Genomic DNA, 23635 nt, shown 5'->3' on the forward strand with positions numbered 1-23635 from the left:
GAGTAAAAAGGATTAATAATTAGGACACAACAGGGCCTTGTCATGTCCTTCATGCATGGGAGGCTGGTTGGGGTCAGGTGGTCAAAGGGCCTTGTATGCCATCCTGAGAGATTGGAACCAACACCGCAGAGGGTTGGTAGAATAAAGCCATTCAGCATTCCTGAAACTCTGAGTTTGGCTTTTATAGCCAGAAGGTATTGGAAAGCACCCCCATTCTCATTGTCTTAGATGTTTCACTTCCATTGTAGTAAAATAATGGAACTGGTATTAGGAATGAAAATCCATAAACATCAAGAAGAATATGGATCCATGACCCATAAAGCTGATTTATTAAGAAAAATTTGCCGAGAAAACTTGATTGGTTTTATTGATGGAATGGCTAGAGTAGAAGATGAAAGGGTTGCAGTAGAAGTCATAGATCTTACTTTAGTAATGCAGCTGATATATTATTTCACAAAATTTTGCTTGACAAATTAATTCAAATTGGGTTGGCGGGGAGCTGTCTGCACAGATTGAGAGCTGGACGAAGATTCAGAAAGTGAGGTAATGACAAACAGTCATGGATGGAGATACTATGAGCTGCCTGATGTGCTCCTGGAAGGGTGATCTGGCTCTAGCTTCACTGAATCTCTTAATTCCTTATTGAGAAGAAGGGGTCTTTTGAGAAGAAGGTGTAACTACAGAATGGTCAGCCTTAGCTGACGGGGTCACTTACTGGATGGGCAGGGAAGGTCACTAGGAATTGAGTGACGTGGAGGAGGAATTGGACAGACTGAGCCTACTTAGGTTGAACTTCATGGGGAATGTCAGCAAGCCGAGCTCGCGGTGGGGCTGCAGAAGAAGCTAGGGATCTTGGCTGGAGTGGTCAGAGTGTGGACCATGATTATGATGATGATTATGTCTCTGTATCAGAAGTCATCTGTGTCCAGATGTAAAGCGCAAATCCAAATGCCTATAATAGGGCCAGGTGGAGAGATGACAGAAAGAACGTTTGACCCATGCAGCAATGAAAATAAATGTAATTTGTCAACCTCAGTGAGTCTCCCAACCATGATGTTGAGTAAAGTTAGCTGGACCCAAAAGAAGACATTCGGTAAGAGTTCATGTCTATACAGCTCTCCAAACTGTGTGCTTAGAGGTACATATATACACAGTAAAAATAAAGTGAAAAGTAAGAAAATGATTATCCCAAAGGTCAGCATGGGGGTGACCTTGGAGGGAGGTCGAGATTGTGATTGGAAGGACAGATAGGTCTTCTGGGGTGCTATGTTCCACTCCTTGACCTGGGACTTGATTACACAGATGTTGGCTTTCTAATTGCTGTTTAAACTGTGGTGCATTTTATGCACTTTCCTGAATATATGACATATTCTACAATGAAAAAAGGAAAGAAAAAGGAGTTCAGGAACCCTCCAAAGGCAGCAGCCGCTGGTTAGTTCCAACGCACAGCCATGTGACAATGGGGTCAGTGGTGTCAGATCAAACTTTTCAAAGAAGTAAGATACATGAATTTTTTAAAAAAATGTGAAATAAACTTGTAACTAATTCCAAAATTATTTAGACATCATGTAAGCCGACAATGTGGACCAGATAAAATAGGTCTAAAGGCAAGACTGAGCCCATGACTGCCAGTTTATGACTTTTGTCTCAAAAGTCAAAGATGGAGGGAAGGAGAACATTTTTACCTGGCTGTATTTATCAGCTTTGTTTGCACTGATTTTTATCTGAGGAACTTTATGATAATTGCTAAGGCACTAGTGGGTCCTAACTAAGCACTTCCCAAACATGTCAGTCTTTCTACTTGCAGCTATTCTGTTTTAGCTGGCATTCAGAGAGTTTAAGAATTTTTCACAGTATTGGACAGCTAGTAAGTGGGAGGGCCAATGTTTGAACCTGGGCTGATTTGATGGCACAGCCTGTGCCTTTTACTGATTTTGCAGGGGCTGTGAGTAGGCCGCAAACCTGGAGCCTCTTTTCTAGCCCTCTGCTCTGGCAGACGTCATTAATCCGTCAGTGCTCTTCCCTGCTATGTGGAGACCCGTCTCCTGTGTGCTTCACCCCAGCACTCCAGGAACCCATTCATAACTGATTGGACTTGGCGACTTAGATGAGATGCATTTACTCTTCTGACATCACGGACTACTTCTCCTGTGATTCAGGGTCAGGATGGACAGTTCCTAAATGGTGCTGTTAGCGCAAGTAATGTCTGTTACAGCCTGGTTCTTCAATAAAGAACTGGTCAACCTGTTGCTCTCTCACGGACCTGGATTATTTTTCCTGCTGTTGACATTGGTCCCGTCGCATCTGCTCCAGAACCAGGATGCTGGCTATGGGCTCTCCAGAGACTGACATGTCCTCAGTGCGGAGAAATCACCTTGAAAGCTGCTCCTCTCACTGTACTTTGAAAGAAGAGCATTATCAAAGGTGACTAAATGGGGTGTTAAATGATCTTTAGAAGAAGGGAAGGACAATGATGTACGTGACATCAGGTTAGTGCGGAAAGGAGAAAGGTGATAATGATGCATCCATCTCCTGTATCCTGGTTAGAGACGGACCCAACCACAGGGGCTGCTCCGAGAAACTGCAGACCACTGGGTTCTGGTGGAGCCTGAGGGAACACATGGCCCACCACCCTCATTTCACAAATGAGGGCCAGGGGTGTAATGTGATTCATCCAAGGAGCAAGGATGCTCTTTACTTCACGCCTGGCCACTCTCACCATGATAAGAACAAAATGGAGGGCAGTTGTTAAGAGAACTAGTCTTGAGTTTACATCCTGACTCTGTTACGTTCTAGCTGTGTGACTTTGGTTTCTTAACCTGTCGTCTAAAAGATGCACATAATAGCAGGACATATTTTATAGAGCTGTAGGGATTATAGGAAGAAATGCAGGTGAAAGTATGTATGTCTGATGCCTGGTGTGAAGCAAGGACTCAAAGGATATCAAAGGATATACACATGTATACACATCTATATATTTACATAAAACCCTCACATCTAATATTCTGGCAGGTAATATGCTGTAAGACCTGTATTTCTAAGGGCTTCAATAGTTAAAATTGACTCTTACTTTATGAGGTTGGATTTATATGGCCATTTCAGTTCTGGCATGTGATCGTAGAAGGACAGCACTGTATCTTTTATAAGGAAATATTGTGTAAGTGTTGCTGTGAGAGGCCCCTTGGCCCTGTGCTGGCACCGTTGTCTAAGACATAATGCTTCTTAGTATCAGAATGGCGAATATAAGTGACAGTTTTCCTGCATTGGGTATCTTTTAATAATAGTTGAAAGTTATTTGAAATCAGGTCTTTATAAAGAGAAAAGAAAGCTTCATTTAGAACAAAACAGATATGGGGTGCCTGGGTGGCTCAGTTGGTTAAGTGTCTGACTTCCACTCGGGTCATGATCTCGCAATTTGTGAGTTTGAGCCCTGCGTCAGGCTCTGTGCTGACAGCTCGGAGCCTGAAGCCTGCTTCCGATTCTGTGTCCTGTCTCTTGGCCCCTCCCATGCTCATGCTCTGTCTCTCTCTGTCTCTCAATAATAAATAAATGTTAAACAAAAATGGAACAAAACAGATACTATTCATAGAAGAAAATGAACTAATGTCCTGATGACTATCTGGGGTCTTTCTTGGACAGCCATGGCCATATTGGTCCTAGTGGTGGGAGTGACTGAGCCTAGGCTTGTTAAGGATGGGGCAGTTAGGTAATGACTTACCTGTTTGGAGGAGCTGAGCATCCCAGGGTGGAGTCAGGATCCAGAGCTGAGCAGGCTATTTGAATGAGGGTCAAGGAGAAAGCAGAAGCCAGATGTGAGGCTTTGGGAAGAGACAGGGATTCCAGGGAAGGTGCAGGTCACAGAGCTTCCCATCGCCTGTGGGGTTGCTATCCAAGTTGTCACTGTTTGGTTGTTGTTGTTGGCCTTTCCCAGGAGGAAAGCATGTGTGTTTGGGGGTAGAGGTGGGAAGTCAGGGAGAGAAGGCTGCTGTTAAGGGAACTGAGTCAGTTCAGGCAACAAAGATAGACAGATGAATAGATGGAAATACACATAATAAATATATACTATTTAGGCAATAGGTAAGTAAAATAGGTAAGGTGATACAATAAGCAATGGTATATAAGTGACAGGTAAAGACAACATATAAGTGATAGATGGATAACAGATAAGTGGTAATAGAGACTAGCTAAATAGTTAATAGAGTGATGGATGGTGCATTGGTTTTCTGTTGTTGCTGTAACATGTTACCACAAACCTAGTGGCTTAAAACAGCACAGTTTTTCATCTCATAGTTCTATAGGTCAGAAATCTGGGCAGCTAGATTGGTTTCTCTGATGTCAGTTTCATGTGTCCAAAGTCAAGGCATCAGCCAGGCCTGTTGTCCCTTTCTGGAGGCTCTGAGATGAATCTCCTTCCAAGCTCATTCACATTGTTGCTTGAATTCAGTTCCTTCTAGTTATAAGACCAAGGTTCCCAGGGAGCAAGGGAACAAGTAAGGGAGTAAGTCTCTCTTACTCTTGGAATGTCTTCTGCTTCCCACTTCTGTCTCATTTCTTCTACTTCCTCATCTGCTTTAAAGGCACACCTGATTATGTCAGGCCCACCAGGATGATCCAGAATAACCTCCCTATTTTAAAGGCAGCTGATTAGAACCTTAATTATATCTTATAGCAGTAACTAGGTTTGTGTTTGTCCTATAACTAGGCTGTAGGAATCTTGGGGGACATCTTTATAATTTTGCCTATGACAGTTGGATGGATGCATGAATGCATGGATAAATAGATAGCTAGATAAGCAGGCTATTGATAGGTAATAAATGGATGGGTAGCTAGCTAGAAAATGGATAGGTAGATATGTGAACAGATGGAAGTATAACATTGATAAGTTAGGTAAATACCAGTTTGTGTCTGTTATATAATTACCAATGCTTCCACAAATAGAGTTTGGGTAGAGTTCTTATCCAGGAGTGAGCATGATGATGCCATCAAGGTCTGGATCTGATACTTCCTTTTTCATGATCCTATATTTATGACTTACTTATATGGCCACCACTTACCACATCCTGGTCTTGTGACACTTTATAATTGAAGCTGATATCAGAGTTGGATAGAGTTTTTAGTGTTTGTAAGTAATTATCCTATTTTCCATCTCTGCTTATTTATTCTTTTTTAAAAAAATGTTTGTTTACTTATTTTTTGAGACAAACACAGAAAGAGAGCATGAGTTTGGGAGGGGCAGAGAGAGAGAGGGAGACAGAGAATCCCAAGCAGATTCCACACTGTCAGCATAGAGCCCAGTGTGGGACTCGAACTCACAAACTGTGAGATCATAACCTGAGCCAAAATCAAGAGTTGGATGCCTAACCAACTGAGCCACCCAGGCGCCCCACTGCTTATTTATTCTTGATCCACTCAAAAACATTTACTACTTTGTGCCAGGCACTGTGAGACATACTAGTGATAAAATATATAAGGCAGCTCTCACAAAGCCTATAGTCTAGGGGGAGAAACTGAGAAGTAAACTGGCAATACTGATCTCAGGCAACAGGTCCGACCAGAAGGAGAAATACAAGGTGAAACTCATCAGATGGGCACATAGCCTAGACTTTGGGAGTCTGGGAAACTTTGTAGAAAAAGCAACATCTAATCTGAAACCCCAAGAATGCATAGGGATTAGTCATATAAAGGAAGCGGCTGCCTTGAACACCAGAATCTCATCAACTCTAATTCAGTTGCGCTGGTTATTTCTGTTCCTAATTGCTACTGCACAGATCTGTGCATACACTGCACATTTAGAATGTGTTGGTACTTTCAAATGCAAATGTGTTCTACAAAAATGTCCTTTGCTTGTACAACTCAGCAAAAGTTCTCTGTGACTTTGGTGGTGGTGTGGGTTTTGAGGATTTTATTTTTAATTTAATTTTATTTTTTGCTCCAAGTGGGGAAAGGATTCAGTGTTTGTCAGACTAGGGGCTGCCTGGATAATTCTTCTCCATTACTAAGAGGGTTTTGGGCTCTGTCTGCCATTGCTGTATTCCCCAAGTACAGAGGCTGCTCTTTAAAGCTCTATTTGTAGAAAAAAATGCTGAGGCCACAGAGGTTTTTGTTTAGTTCTTCTCTGCTCCTTAAATGTGGGGTCACACTGTGGGGGATAGAGCTGAAGGGTCTAGCAAATAAAGAACTGGGGATTCAAGCTCTCATTCCTTCTCTCTCCTGCCCGTCAAACTCTGGTTTCTGATCGTCGCCTACCTGACCACAGCATTCCAGTCAGAACTCCAGTGGTGTCCAGGGAAAAGTGGATCCTGAGAAAGGAGCTGAGATCATGGGAAATCATCTTCCCCCTCCCAGCGTTGTGTGACCTGATGGGTGATACAGGTTCTTGGAATTAACAGCGCGTGAGCTTGTATAAGCCCCTCGCCTCTCTGCACTTCCGTGCCCTAATTCTTAACTCAAGGAAAAGAGTGGAATCGAGGGGTGGCATGTCGCCCTGGGTCAGAGCATCAATTTTACAGTATTTGAATCACAGCTTCACCCCTGACTGGCTGTGTAGCCTTAGGCATGTTACATAACCCTTGTGAACCTCAGTTTCCTCATGTATAAAATGGAGGCAATATTACGCTTTCTAGCACTCAGAGGAACAATGCACATCAAGTAATTAGCCTAGTGCTTGCTAAAAGCCTCTTGGTTTTAATTATTGTCAAATGTTTTACATGGCTCTGATTCCCTAATACAGCCACTTGCTTTAAATACACACACACACACACACACACACACACACACACACACATACACACACACATCATGATCTTGATTTATTGACCATGAAGAAATAGTGAGCTGTGGAAAAATGTGAAGCATAAAGCGGTGTTAAGAGAAGTTAATAATAAGCAAACAGAAGAGTGTATTTTAGAGGTTTAATTTTTGATCTTATTAACCCACTCTGGAAATTAAAGGTAGATATGGATGTGTCATTATTTGATTTTGACAGTGGATTTTAAAATAGGGAGACGTTTCAAAGGCATACTTTCAAATTGTTTTTGAAATGGAATTTAGACTATCAAAATTCTGCCTGTGTGTGCCTTTGTAAAAAATATATTTATGGATAGATAAGCTTTATTCCAATGTCTGCATAAATATGAGTTGATGTTGAACAATAAAAGGTTTCTACAAAGGGCTAACATTTGTTTATTAAACAACAGAACTTGGTCCTGTCCTTCAGTTTGTCTCTGAATTCAGTTGATTGACGCCTCATTATTAGTAATCCACTGTCAGAAATCATTTTCACCACATAAAGAATCTGCAGGCTTTGGGTGGCACTTAACCACTTCTCACCCGTGTATGTTTTTATATTAGCAATGAAATATTGATAGTTTTAGAATGGAGACTAAAATATGTCTGTAGAAAATGATCACAGATGTTGGCAGTGATGAAAAAGGTGGCAGTTCTTGAAGAGAGAAAGCTTAGTTTTTAGGAAGGCGGCAACCGAGCATGCGGATACCTGAAGGAGTATCTCTCAAGAAAGAGATTAAGGATAGGCTAGAAATATGATTGATGGAAGAGTGGAAGCGAGAACAAGTGAGATGGTGGCATTAGCCTTGAAGAGAAATAAGAGGCTTTTCTTCTTTGGAACAAAAGTAGAGAAAGTGAGGATGGTGTAAACGTGCAGAAGGAGGAAATTGGGGAATGGATGTCCCATTCCTGGATGAATTGAGGTGAGAATTTGGATGTGATTGGCCAGGGATTGGAAAAGGGCAGTCAAGTTTGTTAGTCATTGGAAACAAATAAAGAAACAAAAATGTGGGAAACTAGAGATGATGAATAGAGTTCTTAAATTTATTCTTCTCACTATTATTTATTATTTATGTTATGCTGGGAGCTAGAGATAAAGCCGTGAATAAAACAGAGGGTCCCTGATCTCATGGAGCTTGTTAAAGGAAACTGGTATGTTTAGCCTGAAAATGCAAAGACCAGAGAGAATGCCAAATATATATCCATATATTTGAAGAGGTGCCAAGCATGTATTGGGAAGAAGTCCTGCCTGTTCTATGTGTTACCAAAACAGATCTAAGACCAGTAGGTACAATTTATAGGAAGCAAGATCTTGACTCAAAATAAGTGAGAAATGGGTGCCGTTGGAGGGAGGGAGTCGCCTGTCATTCTGAAGATATTCAAACAGAGAACAGGTAGCCATTGGCCATGATTAATGGAGATGGTTTGAGTGTTAGAAGGCAAGTTGCAGTTGATGAGCTTTTAAGACACCTTACAACTCTGTGAGTCTGTGAATCACTGGGTGTCATCGCACGATGTCACTTTCAGAAATTATTGCATAGATTGTCATCCTGCTTGAACTGTTGTCACTGTGCATTTACTTTATTTTAAGGGATGGGAGGAACCTGGTAGAAGGTACAAGTCTGTTTCCTTTAAAGTAACTACTCTTCTATTTTCTTGTGATTAAGACATTTATTTAAAACCAGGCTTGCTAGTAAAAAGGCATATAATCACTGGTTCTCTTCAGCCCCTGTCATGACAGATTAGCATTAATAATTTAGAGAACAGCAGCATTAAAAGTAATTACAAACTGTCAGAAAGATACAAGAAATATGACATAGTTCATAGCTTCTTTTCAGACCTCAAATATTATTTGAGGGGAAAAATAATTACATTTTCCTGTTCATTTCCTAATACAAATAACTTAGGAAATCTCATAATTCTTGAAATTTGCAATTAATTCATTGAAAAACTCATGTCAGTTTGAAAAAAAGGCCTCTTTGGTCACAAATTTCCACTGTGGAATGATTCCTTAGGGCATATTCCCAATTTCCTTGTCAAGGCTCATTTTAAATGCATTAACATAGCAACATGAATAAATCAACTAGCATTTAAAAATATAAATTGTCTAAACTTCCTTTAATTGTGCACGCATTTAGCTTTTTCTTCTTTGTCTATCTAAATACTACAATATCTTGATTTAGATGCAACTCCATACAAATCTAAGATATCAGAATCTAGTAAAATTCTTCCCTGTGAACTTTTGTCCAACCCAAGCCTTTTTTGTTCTATCTGTCCTATCCAGTGCCACATCTCATATGAAAAATGAGAAGGGTATTAGTATTAATTTCTTAATAAAATTTGTAAGTCCTCTTCCACGCCTCTTCTTTCTACAATCCTTTCTTCTTCATTGCATGTACATTTACCCTGAGAAGAAAAAAGACAGAGTGGACACTGTCACTCTGTGCTTCTTTATTATTCTAGACATAGAAGGGAATTTGAGTACCATTCACTTAGAACCTAGACGCTAAGACACATATCTTGTGGTAGTCATGTCACTTTATGTTTTGTTGTTTTGTAAAAACAGAAAACTCTTAGTAAAAATCGTTGTTAGGATATCAGTGGAACAGTTTGACCTCAGGAACAGAGTGCATGTGGCCAACAGATCCAAACCTATTGGAATGAGTTGTTGCATTGATGTCCATGATCTTTTTACCCTTAGAGTACCTGGCATATTGCCAGGAGACAACAAATGTCAGGAGACGGCCAAGGATGTCACATGGAAAATGAGGGAGGGAGAAAAGAAAGAATACTACTGCATTCTTAATATTTGTTGGCTCAAAAAGTCACCATTTTATAGGACATATTCTTTAAAAAAATTTTTTTTTAATGTTTATTTATTTTTGAGAGAGAGAGAGAGCATGAACAGGAGAGGGGCAGAGAGAGAGGGAGACACAGAATCAGAAGCAGGCTCCAGGCTCTGGGCTGTCAACGCAGAGCCCGACGCAAGGCTCGAACCCACAGACCGTATGATCATGACCTGAGCTGAAGTCAGACACTTAACCGGCTGAGCCACCCAGGCGCCCCAGGGCATATTCTTTAGGTAGAAGGTCATATGGGTTAGTTTACATGCTATCTTGTGAAATACTGGTTTAGATTAGTTTTATTTGTATCAAATTATTAGAAGATTAATTGGGTTAATATTCTTTTGAAAAAGAGAGCTAATTTGACTCTTCAGTATGTACCATAACTTGCACATATGCTCTTACTCTTTCCTGTTCCCTTTGTCTCTTCCATGATAACCTGTACTCTTTGGGAAAGTTACTTTTCATATAATGGTTTATAATGATGTGGATGCATTAGATTACTTGGGGATAAGACTTTATACTACCGCCTTTTTATAAAAAGTCCTCTATTGACAGGGATGCATATACACATATATTTTTTTGATTTACATCCAAATTAGTTAGCATATAGTGCAACAAAGATTTCGGGAGTAGATTCCTTAATGCCCCTTACCCATTTAGCCCATCCCCCCTCCCACAACCCCTCCAGCAACCCTCTGTTCTGCATATTTAAGAGCCTCTTATGTTTTGTCCCCCTCCCTGTTTTTATATTATTTTTGCTTCTCTTCCCTTCTGTTCATCAGTTTTGTATCCTAAAGTCCTCATATGAGTGAAGTCATATGATATTTGTCTTTCTCTGACTGATTTCGCTTAGCATAATACCCTCCAGTTCCATCCATGTAGTTGCAAATGGCAAGATTTCATTCTTTTTGATTGCTGAGTAATACTCCATTGTATAGATGCATATATTTTGAGATAAAAATTATGTTAGCCTCTTTAAAAAAATTTTTTTAATGTTTTATTTATTTTTGAGACAGAGAGAGACAGAGCACGAGCAGGGGAGGGGCAGAGAGAGAGGGAGACACAGAATGCAAAGCAGGCTTCAGGTTCTGAGCTGTCCCAGAGCCCATCACGGGGCTTGAACCCACAAACTGTGAGATCATGACCTGAGCTGAAGTTGGACGCTTAACCAACTGAGCCACCCAGGCACCCCATGTTACCCTCTTTAACAACTGATATAACACAGCTCCCTATGAGGAAAGCCTTTAAAAATACTCTTTAATGTTTGCTTATGATACAGGTCATTCATACTCACCATAGAACAGTTAGGATAAAGAAAACCAGATGATCACAAAGAAGAAAATGAAAATTCACTATCCAGTGGTAATAACTATTATCAAGTTGTGTTTGGCCTTCTAAAATTTTTTCATGCACTTATATCTTTTAAAACAGTGAATCAGGGGCGCCTGGGTGGCGCAGTCGGTTAAGCGTCCGACTTCAGCCAGGTCACGATCTCGCGGTCCGTGAGTTCGAGCCCCGCGTCAGGCTCTGGGCTGATGGCTCAGAGCCTGGAGCCTGTTTCCGATTCTGTGTCTCCCTCTCTCTCTGCCCCTCCCCTGTTCATGTTCTGTCTCTCTCTGTCCCAAAAATAAATGAACGTTGAAAAAAAAATTAAAAAAAAAATAAAACAGTGAATCATATTGTACAGGCTCTTCGGGATCAGCTTTGTTCTTTCAACGCTGTATAATGGATGTCTTCCCTTATTGACAAACATGCAACTTTATCTCTGTTTCTAATGACTACTTAATTTAAGCCATTGTTCTTTAAGCATGCCCTATCATTGAAAATTCAGATAATTTCTACTCTGTTGCCATTAAAGAATTCTGCGATGGACATCCTTATAGTTCTCCCCATTCCCCCCTCTGCGTTCATTTAAGACACTCTCAGACATCCAGGTCTGTCAGGGAGTAACTGCCATCCCAGACAGAAATAGAGTCAAATCCAAATCCAATTCTTAGTGCTGTGGGGGCAGCGTCTGACCAAAGGAAAAAGTGAACCAGAAGGATGAAGCTGTGGGCCAAGGAGAGTCTTCATCATATTTTACGCTTTCTGCTGAACGTCTTCTCCTTCTGTTAATTCTGTGTTAATAATGGTGGCCATCTACATAATCCTTTCCGTAAGAAAGTCATGGATTTCCTCAGCCATAGTTATTGGAGTGGACATTACATTTACCCTGAAGGGTAGTTGACCTTGTTAAAAAACAAAACTATCTATCTATCTATCTATCTATCTATCTATCTATCTATCTACCTGTCATCCAACTATCACCTATTTTATCAATCTATCTGTATGTTTGTCTAGCTGAAATTTGTAAATAAAACCAAAAGAACCCACCATGTCCTTTCTTCTTTTTCTTGGTGCAGAATTTTATTTTTTTCAGCTTTATTGAGATATAATTGACATATAAAATTATAAGATGTTTATTTATTTTACATGTTTATTTTTTATTATTGAGACTGAGAGAGACAGAGCGTGAGTAGGGGAGGGGCAGAGAGAGAGGGAGTTAGAATCTGAAGCAGGCTCCAGGCTCTCAGCTGTGAGCACAGAGCCTGATGTGGGGCTCAAACTCAGGAACCACGCGATCATGACCTGAGCCGAGGTCTGATGCTTAACCGACTGAGCCACCCAGGTGCCCTCATACTGTAAGATATTTAAATCACTGTGATGATTTTACATTTGCATATCCTTTCAATGTCATGCTAGAATACTCAGTAGCAAGCCCACCTAAAGTTTATTTGACTATTTAAGGCAGGGGTCGGCAAACTTTTTCTATAGAAAACCAGGTGACAAATATTTTAGGCTCTGCAAGCCATATGGTCTTTGTCACAGTTAATCAATTTTGCTGTTGTATTGGAAGCAGCCACAGACAGTACATAAGCAAATGTGACTATATTTCAATAAAACTTTATTTACAAACACATGAGACAGACCAGAATGGCCCATATGCCTTAGTTTGATGTGTCCCTGCTCCTGGGGAATGTAATTTTGTTTGACTTACTATTTACTAATAACTGACAAGGTACAAACTGTTTTTGTCTGGTAGAGATGCAAACGATTTATGTGCAGTAGAAAGAAATAACCCCAGTGGTTATGCTTTTATTGCCTTGTAGGACACTAGCTAGTTTAGAATCTGATTTAGCAAACTTCACCCAGCAGTCCCCCTCGTCTGTGTATCGATTTCTGTATCCAGCTTTGTCATCCTGCTGGTTCTCTCACTGATAAGTTAAATAAAACTTTGGCATATGCCCATTGTTTATATGGGAATCATGTTATTAACTTTTTGAAAATTGTACTTCGACAGCCTGACAGCCCTTAAGAAAAAGAACTTTGTAAGCAGCATGACCTTCAAAGGTCAGCTCAACCTTGCATCTGCTGTTTTCTGCCAACAGATCTGTCTGGCTTTCTGTTTGTCTCTCCCTTGCTGTGACCAGATTACTTACTGTCCCTGTGGCCTCACCTTTTGTCCCTAAGAAACTCCACTTTTTGAGGACAGGTCATCCTCATTGACAGAGGGATAGTCTTGTTTCTAAACATTTGTGACAGTTCTGCTAAGTACATGCTGTGGCTGGTGGGATAGTTCCATTAGCATCTCGCTTAGGAAGAGTAACACATTTAGCTAGATTATTAAAAAAAAAGTCTTCACACTTTTTCCTGTTCCAATTTCATCCTGAAAACAGAACCAAGCCTGTTAATGCCCTTAGGGTTTGGCAGAGAGCCTTGTATTCAAGGGTCGCACTGCAGCATACTGCCTTAGGGGTTCACTGTCACCTCCAGTGACCAAGCATCTATGCTCAACATCCCCTTCTTGCCCAGAGCTTTGCCATGTTTTTTTTTTCCCCCCTTTTTAATAAGCTGTTTTGTGGTTACTGAATACAGGATGTGCTTCTCCAGTCTTTCCCCGCAGCATCTCATTTGATTCCCCCCTGCCACGGCCGTCCCAGCTACCCTACGAGGCTACCACTGTTTGTGTTACCACTTCCTTGCACCTGCTGCTGTCTATCGCTGTTTTTAAGAGAGAGATCTGAGAATTCAAAAAAGGCTAGTAACTTGCTCAAGGTCACATGGCTAGTAAATGGTAGAGCTAGGGTTTTGATCTAGTTCTGTCTACCCCCAAAACTCAAGCCCTTAGTCTGTATTGTATGGTCTCCCCAACTTCCCTCTCCTAGATCAGCTGCCTGGGCATGTCCTCAGATCAGACCTAGTTTCATTCTTGGGCCTTTATGATGATGACAGATAAGATTATGCTAATACTAAAATTTATTTCTTCTTTTTCTTTTTTAAAAATCAATACGTTAGGGGCGCCTGGGTGGCGCAGTCGGTTAAGCGTCCGACTTCGGCCAGGTCACGATCTCGCGGTCCGTGAGTTCGAGCCCCGCGTCGGGCTCTGGGCTGATGGCTCAGAGCCTGGAGCCTGGAGCCTGTTTCCGATTCTGTGTCTCCCTCTCTCTCTGCCCCTCCCCCGTTCATGCTCTGTCTCTCTCTGTCCCAAAAATAAATGAACGTTGAAAAAAAAAATTAAAAAAAAATTATAAAAAAAAAATAAAAAAAAAAATAAAAATCAATACTTTAGGTTTTTTTTTTTTATAGTTTTAGGTTCACAGCAAAATCAAAGGAAAATTACAGAGGTTTTTCATATACTCCCTGCCCCCAAACATGCATAGCATTTCCTATTATCAATATCACCCACCAGATTGGACTGATTACAATTGATGAACCTACAGTAATCCATCATAATCACCCAAAGTCCATAGTTACATCATAGTTCACTCTCAGTGTTGTACATTCTGTGGGTCTGGACACATGTATAATGACATGTATCTGTCATTATGATATCATACAAGAGTAGTTTTACTGCCCTAATCATCCATCTCTCTCCTCTAATCTCTGGAAACTACTGATTTTTTTACTGTCTCCACAATTTTATCTTTTTCATAATGTGATGTAGTTGGAATCATAAGCATGTAGCCTTATCAGATTGGCTTCTTTCACTTAGTATTATGTATTTAAGGTTCTTCTCTGTCTTCTTATGGCTTAATAATGCATTTCTTTTTTTTTGTTTTTATGTTTTGTTTATGGAAGTAATGTCTGCACCCCATGTGGGGCTTGGACCCACGACTCTGAGATCAAGAGTGCACACTCTTCCAACTGAGCCAGACAGATGGCCCTGAGTTTCTTTTTAGTGATGAATAATATTCCGTTGTTTGGATGTACCACAGTTTATTTATCCATTCACCTACTAAAGGACATTTTGCTTGCTTCCAAATTTTGGGAAATAGGAAGATAGCTACTGCAAATATCCATGTGCAGGTTTTTGTGTGGACATAAGTTTTCAACTTCTTTGGGTAAATACCAAGGACTACACTGGCTGGATTGCACAGTAAGAGTGTGTTTAGTTTTGTAAGAATCCAGCAGACTGTCTTCTTAAGTGGCTGTGCCATGTTACGTTCCCACCAGCAGTGAATGAGAATTCCTGTTGCTTCCCATCTTGCCAGCATTTGGTGTTGTCAGTGTTCTGGATTTGAGCCATCCTAATAGGTCTATAGGGATATCTCATTGTTGTTTTAACTTGTGTTTCCCTAATGGCATATCACATGGAGCATCTTTTCATGTAATTATTAGCATCTACATATCTTCTTTGGAGTGGTGTCTGTTAAGGTCCTTCGTCCATTTTTAGATCGGGTTGTTTGTTTTTTTACTGTGTAATTTTCAGAGTTCTTTGTATACTTTGGGTGAGTCATTTACCAGATAGGTGTTTTTCTTTTTATTTATTTATATTTTTAAAATGTTTATTTATTTATTTATTTATTTATTTATTTTGAGAAGTGAGGGGCAGAGGGAGAGGGAGAGAAAGAATCCCAAGCAGCTCCATGCTGCCAGTGCAGAGTTCGATGAAGGGCTCCATCCCATGAAACAGTTGGACACTTAACTGACTGAGCCACCCAGATGGCCCCAGATGTGTGTTTTTAAAATATTTTTTTCCCCAGTCTGTATCTTATCTTCTCATTCCCTTGACACTGGTTTTTGGTTTTGTTTTTTTTTACAGAGCAGAAGTTTTTAATTTTAGTGAAGTCCACCTTATTATTTATTTTATGGATTGAGCATTTGATGTTACACATAAAAAGTCATCACTATACTAAAGTCCTCTATATTTTCTCCTATGTTATCTTCTAGGAGTTTATTTTTTCCAATTACATTTAGGTCTGTGGTCCATTTTGGGTTAATGTTTGTGAAGGGTATAAGGTCTGTGTCTAGATTCATTTTTCTACCTGTGGATGCTCAGTTGTTCCAGCATGATTTGTTGAAGAGACTATCTTTTTTCCATTGAATTGCTTTTGCTCCTTGGCTCCTGTATTCTGTTCCACTGATCTATTTGTCTGTTCTTTTACCAGTGTCACACTGTCTTGATGACTGTAGCTTTAAAATAAGTCGTAAAGCCAGATAGTGTCAGTCCTGCAACATGTTCTTCTACAATATCATGTTGGCTATTCTGAGTCTCTTGCCTCTGCATATAAACATCTGCAAAATTACCTGCTAAGATTTCAATTTGGATTGCATTGAATATGGATCAAGTTGGGAGGAACGGTCACCTTGCCAATTTTGATGCTTCCTATCCAAGAATATGGGATATCTCCTTATTTATTTAGTTCTTTTTTGACTTCTTTCATCAGGGGTTTGTAGTTTTCCTCATATAGAACTTATACATATTTCATTCAATGTATGCCTAAGTATTTCATTTCTGGGTGCTAATGTAAATGCAACTGTTTTTAGTTTCAGATTCTACTTGTTCACTGTTAGTGTATAGGAAAGGAGTTGACATTTGTATATTAACCTTGTGTCACACAACCTCACTGTAATCACTGATTAGTTTTAACTTTTCTTGTGAATTATTTTGGATTTCCTATAAAGGTGATCATGTCATCTGAGAACAAAGACAGTTCTATTTCTTCCTTCTCAATCCATATACTTTTAATTTCTTTTTCTTGTCCTATTGGACTAGGTAGAACTTCCAGAATAATGTTGAAAAGGAATGTTGAGAGAGGACATACTTGCTTTGTAACTGATCTTAGTGGCAAAGCTTTGAGTTTCTCACCATTGGATATGACATTAGTTATATTTTTATAACTATCCTTTATCAAGTTGAGGAAGTTCCCCTCTTTCTAGTGTGCGGAGAGTTTTTATCATGAAAGAGTATCAAATTTAGTTAAATGCTTTTTTCTGTGTATTGATAAGATGATGTGATTTTTCTTTTTTAGTCTCTTGGTGTAATGGATTACATTAATTGACTTCCAAATGTTGAATCAGCCTTGCATACCTGAGGTAAATACCACTTGGTCATGATGCATTATCCTTTTTATACATTGTTGGATTTGATTTACTCACATTTTGTTGAGGATTTTTGCATCTGTGTTTATGAGACATAATGGTCTGTTTATTTTTTCTTATAATTTATTCCTTTGCCTGGTTTTAGTATCAGGGTAAAGCTGGCCTCATAGAATGTGTTAGGAGATAATCCTTCTGCATATATATTCTGAAAGAGATTATAGACACTTTGTATAATTTCTTCTTTAGATTTTGTTAGAAGTCACTAGTAAACCCATTTGGGCTTGATGCTTTCTTTTCATTTTGCTTTAATTTTTGTGTATGGAGCTAGGTAGGGGTTGAGGTGTGTGTGTGTGTGTGTGTGTGTGTGTGTGTGTGTGTGTACAATGTATGTGTATATATATGTACATGTGTATGTATATACAAATACATGTATATTTGTATGATTTTTCTAGCATCAGTTTGTTGAAAAGACTTTTCTTTCTCAACAAACAAACACGAAGACTATTCTCCATTAAATCACCTTTGAATCTTTGTAAAAACTCAATTGTCCATACATGTGTATTTCTGGGCTCTCTATTCTTTTACATTTGTCTTTTGTCTACCTGTTCACTGGTACCATACTGTCTTGATTGTTTTCTACAAGTAGTCTCACAGTTGTAGTGTGAATCTTCCCAAGTTTTTCTTCCCATTCACAGTTATTTTGGTTATTCTGAGTCTTCTGCATTTCTAAATAAATTTTAGAACCAGATGGTGAATTTCTAAAAAAAAATATCTGCTGGGATTTTTATTAAGAATGGTTTGAATCTACATATCCATTTGAGAAGAAGATTTTACATATTAACAATGTTGAGTCTTTTGATACATAAGCATGGTATCTCTCCATTTACGTAGGCTTTTAATATTTCTGAACAATGTTTTGTAGTTTTCAGCATACATGTCCTGCACATTTTGGTCAGTTTATCTCTATGTATTTCATAATTTTGATGGTATTGTAAATAGTATTCTTGTTTAATTTTAAATTCTGATTATTTGTTACTAGTATGTAATACAGTTTTTAAATATATTGATCTTATATCCTTAATCATTCCAAAACTCTTGGATTAGTTTCAGAAATTTTTTTGTACATCATATGAGAATTTTTCTTTTTACATAGTTGATCGTGTCACTGGTGAATAAGGGTAGCATTACTTCAGTCTCAATGTTTTTATTTATTTATTATTATTATTATTTTTTTTTTTTGGCCTTATTTCACTGGCTGTAACCCCAGGACAATGTTTAATAGAAATGGTGAGATTGTATATTCTTGCTTATTCCTGATTTTAGAGGTAAAATATTTAGCTCTTCACCATTAAGAATTATGTTAGCTACATTATTTTTGTAGATATCCTTATCGGATTGAGGAATTCTGTTCTTAGTTTGTTGAGATTTTTTTAAAAATCAGAATTAAATGGTGGACTTTGTTGAACGCTTTTTGTGAATCAATTGAAATTATTAAATGGCTAAGTTTTAAAATTTTCTATCATTAATTACTTTGATTTTCAAATGTTAAATAAAACTTCTATTCCTGGGATAATCTCACTTGGTCATGGTGTATTATTATTTTATACATTGTTGGATTCAATGTGCTCATATGTTGTTACTATTTTTTTCATCTATATTCATGAGAGACACTGGCCTGTGGTTTTCTTTTTTTTTTTTTTCCTTTTTCTTTTGCAGTGCTTCTCTTTCTCTTTTGAAGCAGAGTAAAGGGCCTCATAGAGTTAGTTCAGAAGTATTCCCTTCTCTTCAATTCTCTGGAAAAGTTTGCCTAGAATTGGGATTATTATTCCCTTAAATGTTTGGTAGCAGTTCCTTTGCAACCACCTGAACCTGGAGTTTTCTTTGTGGGAGTTTTTAACAACTAATCTGTTTGTTGTTTTGCTATTTAGGTAATCTAGCTCTTCTTGAGTAAACTTGGAAAGTTTGTGCCTTTTGAGTCATTGGTCCATTTCGTCTAAGTTGTCAAATCTATTGGCATAAATTGTTTACAATATTTTCTTATTATCCTTTGGCTATATGTAGAATCTTTAGTGATGTCACCTGTTTTATTTCTAATATTGGAAATTTGTGTCTTTCTTTTTTTCCTGATGGCTAGATTTTTTTTTTTTTTTTCAGTGTTATTGAGCTTCTCAAGGAACCAAGTTTTGGTCTTATTGTTTTTCTGTGTTGTTTTCTAATTCACTGATTTCCATGCTGATGTTTATTTCCTTCCTTTTGCTTACTTTGGGTTTTATTTGCTCCTCTTTTTCTAGTTTTTGTGGTGGAAGTTGAAGTCGTTGATTTGAGACCTTTCTGTTTTTCTCATATAAGCATTTTAGTGTTATAAATTTTCCTATAAGTACTGCTCTAGCTACATTTAGCAAATTTTGAATAAATTGTGTTTTCATTTTCATTGAATTGAAAATACTCTTGGTTTCTTCTTGACTCATTATTTAGATTTTTTTTTTTAAGTTTTTTTATTTTGAGGCAGGGAGGGGCAGAAAGGGAGAGAGAAAATCCCAAGCAACGTGGGGCTAAAACCCATGAACTGTGAGATCATGACTAGAGCTGAAATCAAGAGATGGACCCTTAACTGACGGACCCACCCTGGTGCCCTGACTCTTGGGTTATTTAGCAGTATGTTACTTAGTTTCCAAATATCTGGAAGATTTTCGACATCTCTTTCCGTTCTTAATTTGTAATATAATCCCACTGTGGGCAGAGAACACACATTATATGACTTGAATCCTTGTAAATTTGTTGAGACTTATTTTTTGGCCTTTAATATGAGCTGTTTTGATATATATTACATGTACATCTGAAAAGAATGTTTACTGTTGATAAGTGTTAAAGTAACGTCACTTAGATTAAGTTGGTTGAGTGTTGTCTAAGCTTTTTTTCTTTTTTCTTTTTACTGATTTTCTGTGGTTTATCGATAATTAAAAGAGGAGTATTGAAATCTTTGACAAAAATGACACTTTATATATTTCTCATGGAAGTTTCCATCACTTCTGGATTTACTTGGTTTAGGTATGTGAATATTTAAAATTGTTATTATATATTCCTGATGAATTGACTTCTATCATCTGAAGTGGCTATATTTAATTTTGGTGAAGTTTTTTTTTAAACTTTGTCTGATATTAATATAGCCTCCTCATTTTTAAAAAAGATTTTATTTTTAAGTAATCTCTACACCCAACATGGGGCTTAGATTCAAAACCTTGAGATCAAGAGTCACATGCTTTTCTGACTGAGAGCCAGGTGCCCCTAACCTCTTCCTTTTAATCTCAAATAGTATTAGCATGATATATATCTTTTCATCAATTTACCTTTAATTTTTATATTTAATATGAGTTTCTTATAGGCAGCATGTAATTGGGTATTACTTTTTTTGTATCCAACTTGACAATTTGATTTTTAATTGAGGGATTTAGGTTATTTACATTTAATTTGAGTATTGTGCTTGGGCTTACATACATATATTTGGGCTACATCCTTTTCTTTGTTTTCTGTTGTCTCCTTTTAAATCCTTTTTTACTATTTTTCCACTTTGTTTTTGGATTAATTTTCCTGATTCCATTTTTTGTCCTTTGTTGGTTTATTAGCTATAACTTTTCATTGTGTTATTTTAGTGGTTGCTTCAGGGTTTAAAACTTTACATATATGTGCTTATATATGTATGTATGTGTATGTGTGTGAATACTTTAAGCAGTTGTTTTAATAAATATTTAAGTGATAAAATTAAGTGGTGAGAAAAAAATTATTGTGTTTATATAGGCAGTTAAAATTTCCGAATCCAGGTTTATATCTGGAATAATTTTTTTTCTTCATAAATGACCTTTTAATAATTTTTGAGTTACAAGTCTGCCGTTATAAATTCTTTCACGTTGTGGTGTGTCTGAAAAAGTATTTGGCTTAAATTTTTTTTTTATTTGATTGTGGTTGTCACGCAATGTTACATTAGTTTCAGATGTACAACATAGTGATTCATCAGGTTTATACACGATGCTATGCTCACCACAAGTGTAGCCACCATCTGTTACCATACAATGCTATTATCATATCATTGACGATATTTCTTATGCTGTGCCTTTTATATCTTGACTGATTCATCCCATAGCTGGAAGCCTGTATCTCCCTCTCCTCTTTACTCATTTTGCCCATCCTCGTAACCCCCTTCCCTCTGGCAGTTATCAGTTTGTTCTCTGTATTTACAGATGTGATTCTGATTTTTATTTGTCTATTCATTTTTTTTTTTTAGATTCCTTATATAGGTGACATAATATAGTATTTGTCTTTCCCACACTGATTCGTTTCACTTACGTGTAATACCCTCTATGCCCATCCATGTTTTCTCAAATGTCATGAGCCCATCCATTTTTTTTTTAAGTTTATTTATTTATTTTGAGAAAGAGAGAGCACAAGTCGGGAGAGGGGCAGAGACAGGGTGAATCAGAATCCCAAGCACGCTCCCCACCATCAATGCTGAGCCCCACACAGGGCTCGAACACACTAACTGTGAGATCATGACCTGAGCCAATATCAAGAGTCAGATGCTTAACCGACTGAGCCACCCATGTGCCTCCCACGGTACTCCATCTTGGCCAGAAACAGAAATCAAACCAAGATACTATTCAGTTAAAGGAAGCTATACTAACAAATATATCTGGTAGTAGGCATAAACTAGACTGTCTCAGACAAACTGGGATGTGTGGTTACTCTGTATGTATAAAGTACCTAACCTGAATTAATTCAATTAGTTTAAACAGTAACTCTTTGGAATAGGTGATAGCAGTTAGCTTCATCTACCCATGAGATAACGTGAGGTGGGTAGATGTTAACTCAGATTCCACAGGCAAGTGTAAGTGGTGTAGCAGGGATTTGAACCCAGGAACACTGCTCCTGAGCCCAGGCTGATTGGCACTTGTCACCATCACTACTGTCAACACACCTTGGGAAGGTTAGAATTAGATGATGTTACCTACAAGACCCAGTTTCCAGTAGACCCTGCATCAGCGCTGGGCCCTGGGAGCCTTCTGAGGTCCAGATCTTTTTTTGTTTCCTTCTTTATTGATTTCATGGAAGCTCTGAGCTCTGTTCCCCTCTCACCTCTTCCATCCAGTGTGGTTTGCTTATTTCTCCTGCCAGTTAACCTGAGGACTGGGACTCAGCCTAGTGTCTCCATGCTCCTCTGACCTCAAAACTGGCATCCCCTGCTGAATCCTGATCAAACCACGGCAGGATGTGCTGTGCTTATTGAGTTTTGTATCTGTCCTTGAGGTGCTGGTTCCCTTGAACCTATTGGCTACCTGGCCAACCAGCTCTGCCTCACTCACCCTCTCTATCAATCTCTCTGTTGTCCTCCTGTCCCCTCATGCATCATACATATTATGACACCAATTATATCTCATAGACAGACTACTATAGTAGTCCCCTGAGAGATAAGGCCACCTTAGCATTGAACACACTCATGAAACTAAACTCCCCATTTGCATTCAGTCCTGTCTCTTCCATCAGTCCACCAGCTGGGGGGAAAAAGCCACATCAAGCAGGCCGATTTAAAGCAGCACACTGATTATACAAGCTTAAGCACTTTTCCTCCAAGTTTCCCCTTCCCTCCTTCCCATCATTCAGCTCTCCTCCTCTCTCCCTGCCCATCACTGTCTCTGGAGGCCACCCACAGTGGTCTCTTCTTTGTTTCCCTATCTCTAGTCGGCCAAGGATATGCCTTTGTTCCCTTATCTTGCCTTGTTCAGGAATGTTATCTGTGTGGAGGCCTAATTTGTTTCATCACCTCCTTCACCTCCCCAAGACCTTCACTCCACTGCTTTCTTACAAAGGTCAACTCTAGTCCCCTCTCTCAGGAATTTGCTCCTTATCTATGTAGCAAGGATGCATTTTATTCCCCAACACCATGGGGCAAGACATGGCACATTCCCGTAGTTGTGTAAATCAAGTTTAATCTGCAGTAGCAGAAAATTCAGTCTTTGTCCTTACCTGAGATTCTTCTACTTCCTACCTCATACAGTCCAGCAGAGGCTCAGAAAGTCTTTGCAGGGCAGCATTACCAAGGAAGGGTCCACTTGCCTTGGCCTACACGGGTCACCACTTACAGGCTCATTTTTCCAGCCTTGAAGTTCACTTGAAGGGAAAACCCTGAGGTTTCCATGCCAAGCTTGGGCATGGCTCTGCGGTTCTTGGGACTAAAGCTTCCACTGTTCAGTCATGACCCCAGCCACCAACAGCCACCAGGCGTGGACCAGCTCATGTGGGAACTGCAAAGGACTTTGTGCTTATTGTCTTGCTGAATAAATACTTACCTGTCTTCAAATCAAGTTTCCTGAAAAAGCCCAAGCATCTAACTTTCCCTTCTGTCTGTATAGTATAACCTACTGTAACATTTCTCAGAGAGGCAAGGCTTTTGGAAAAAAATAGCTAGGAAGGACATTTTCTTCTCTGCCTGGCAGACCTGCTTTTTTTTTTTTTTTTAAGCTCTGGCCCACTAAAGCACAACCAAGGCAACATTATACAAAGAAGGGACTACCTTTCTGGGTATGCAAGAGAAAACTAACCTACAGTAGGGAAGACAAAACACACATTTATATCTTTATATTCTGGTTCCT

General features: G+C 38.8%; 1 long non-coding RNA gene across 2 annotated transcripts; it reads right to left on the reverse strand.

Annotated features, from left to right (window-relative positions):
- Positions 1 to 290: 290 nt before the first annotated feature.
- LOC121009857 (uncharacterized) lies at positions 291 to 23348 on the reverse strand. 2 transcript variants are annotated; one of them, XR_005780870.1, is made up of 4 exons: positions 23010 to 23348; positions 3719 to 3773; positions 2264 to 2394; positions 291 to 952 (listed from the first exon to the last, which is right to left on the reverse strand). It is a non-coding gene; the product is annotated as an uncharacterized LOC121009857 (long non-coding RNA). The 2 variants fall into 2 exon arrangements; XR_005780869.1 differs by having other exon boundaries at positions 2264 to 2399.
- Between the last annotated feature and the right edge of the window lie 287 nt (positions 23349 to 23635).

This window comes from Herpailurus yagouaroundi, unplaced genomic scaffold, assembly GCF_014898765.1.
Source record: "Herpailurus yagouaroundi ecotype Mexico unplaced genomic scaffold, PumYag 190, whole genome shotgun sequence".
NCBI classification, from domain to species: domain Eukaryota; kingdom Metazoa; phylum Chordata; class Mammalia; order Carnivora; family Felidae; genus Herpailurus; species Herpailurus yagouaroundi.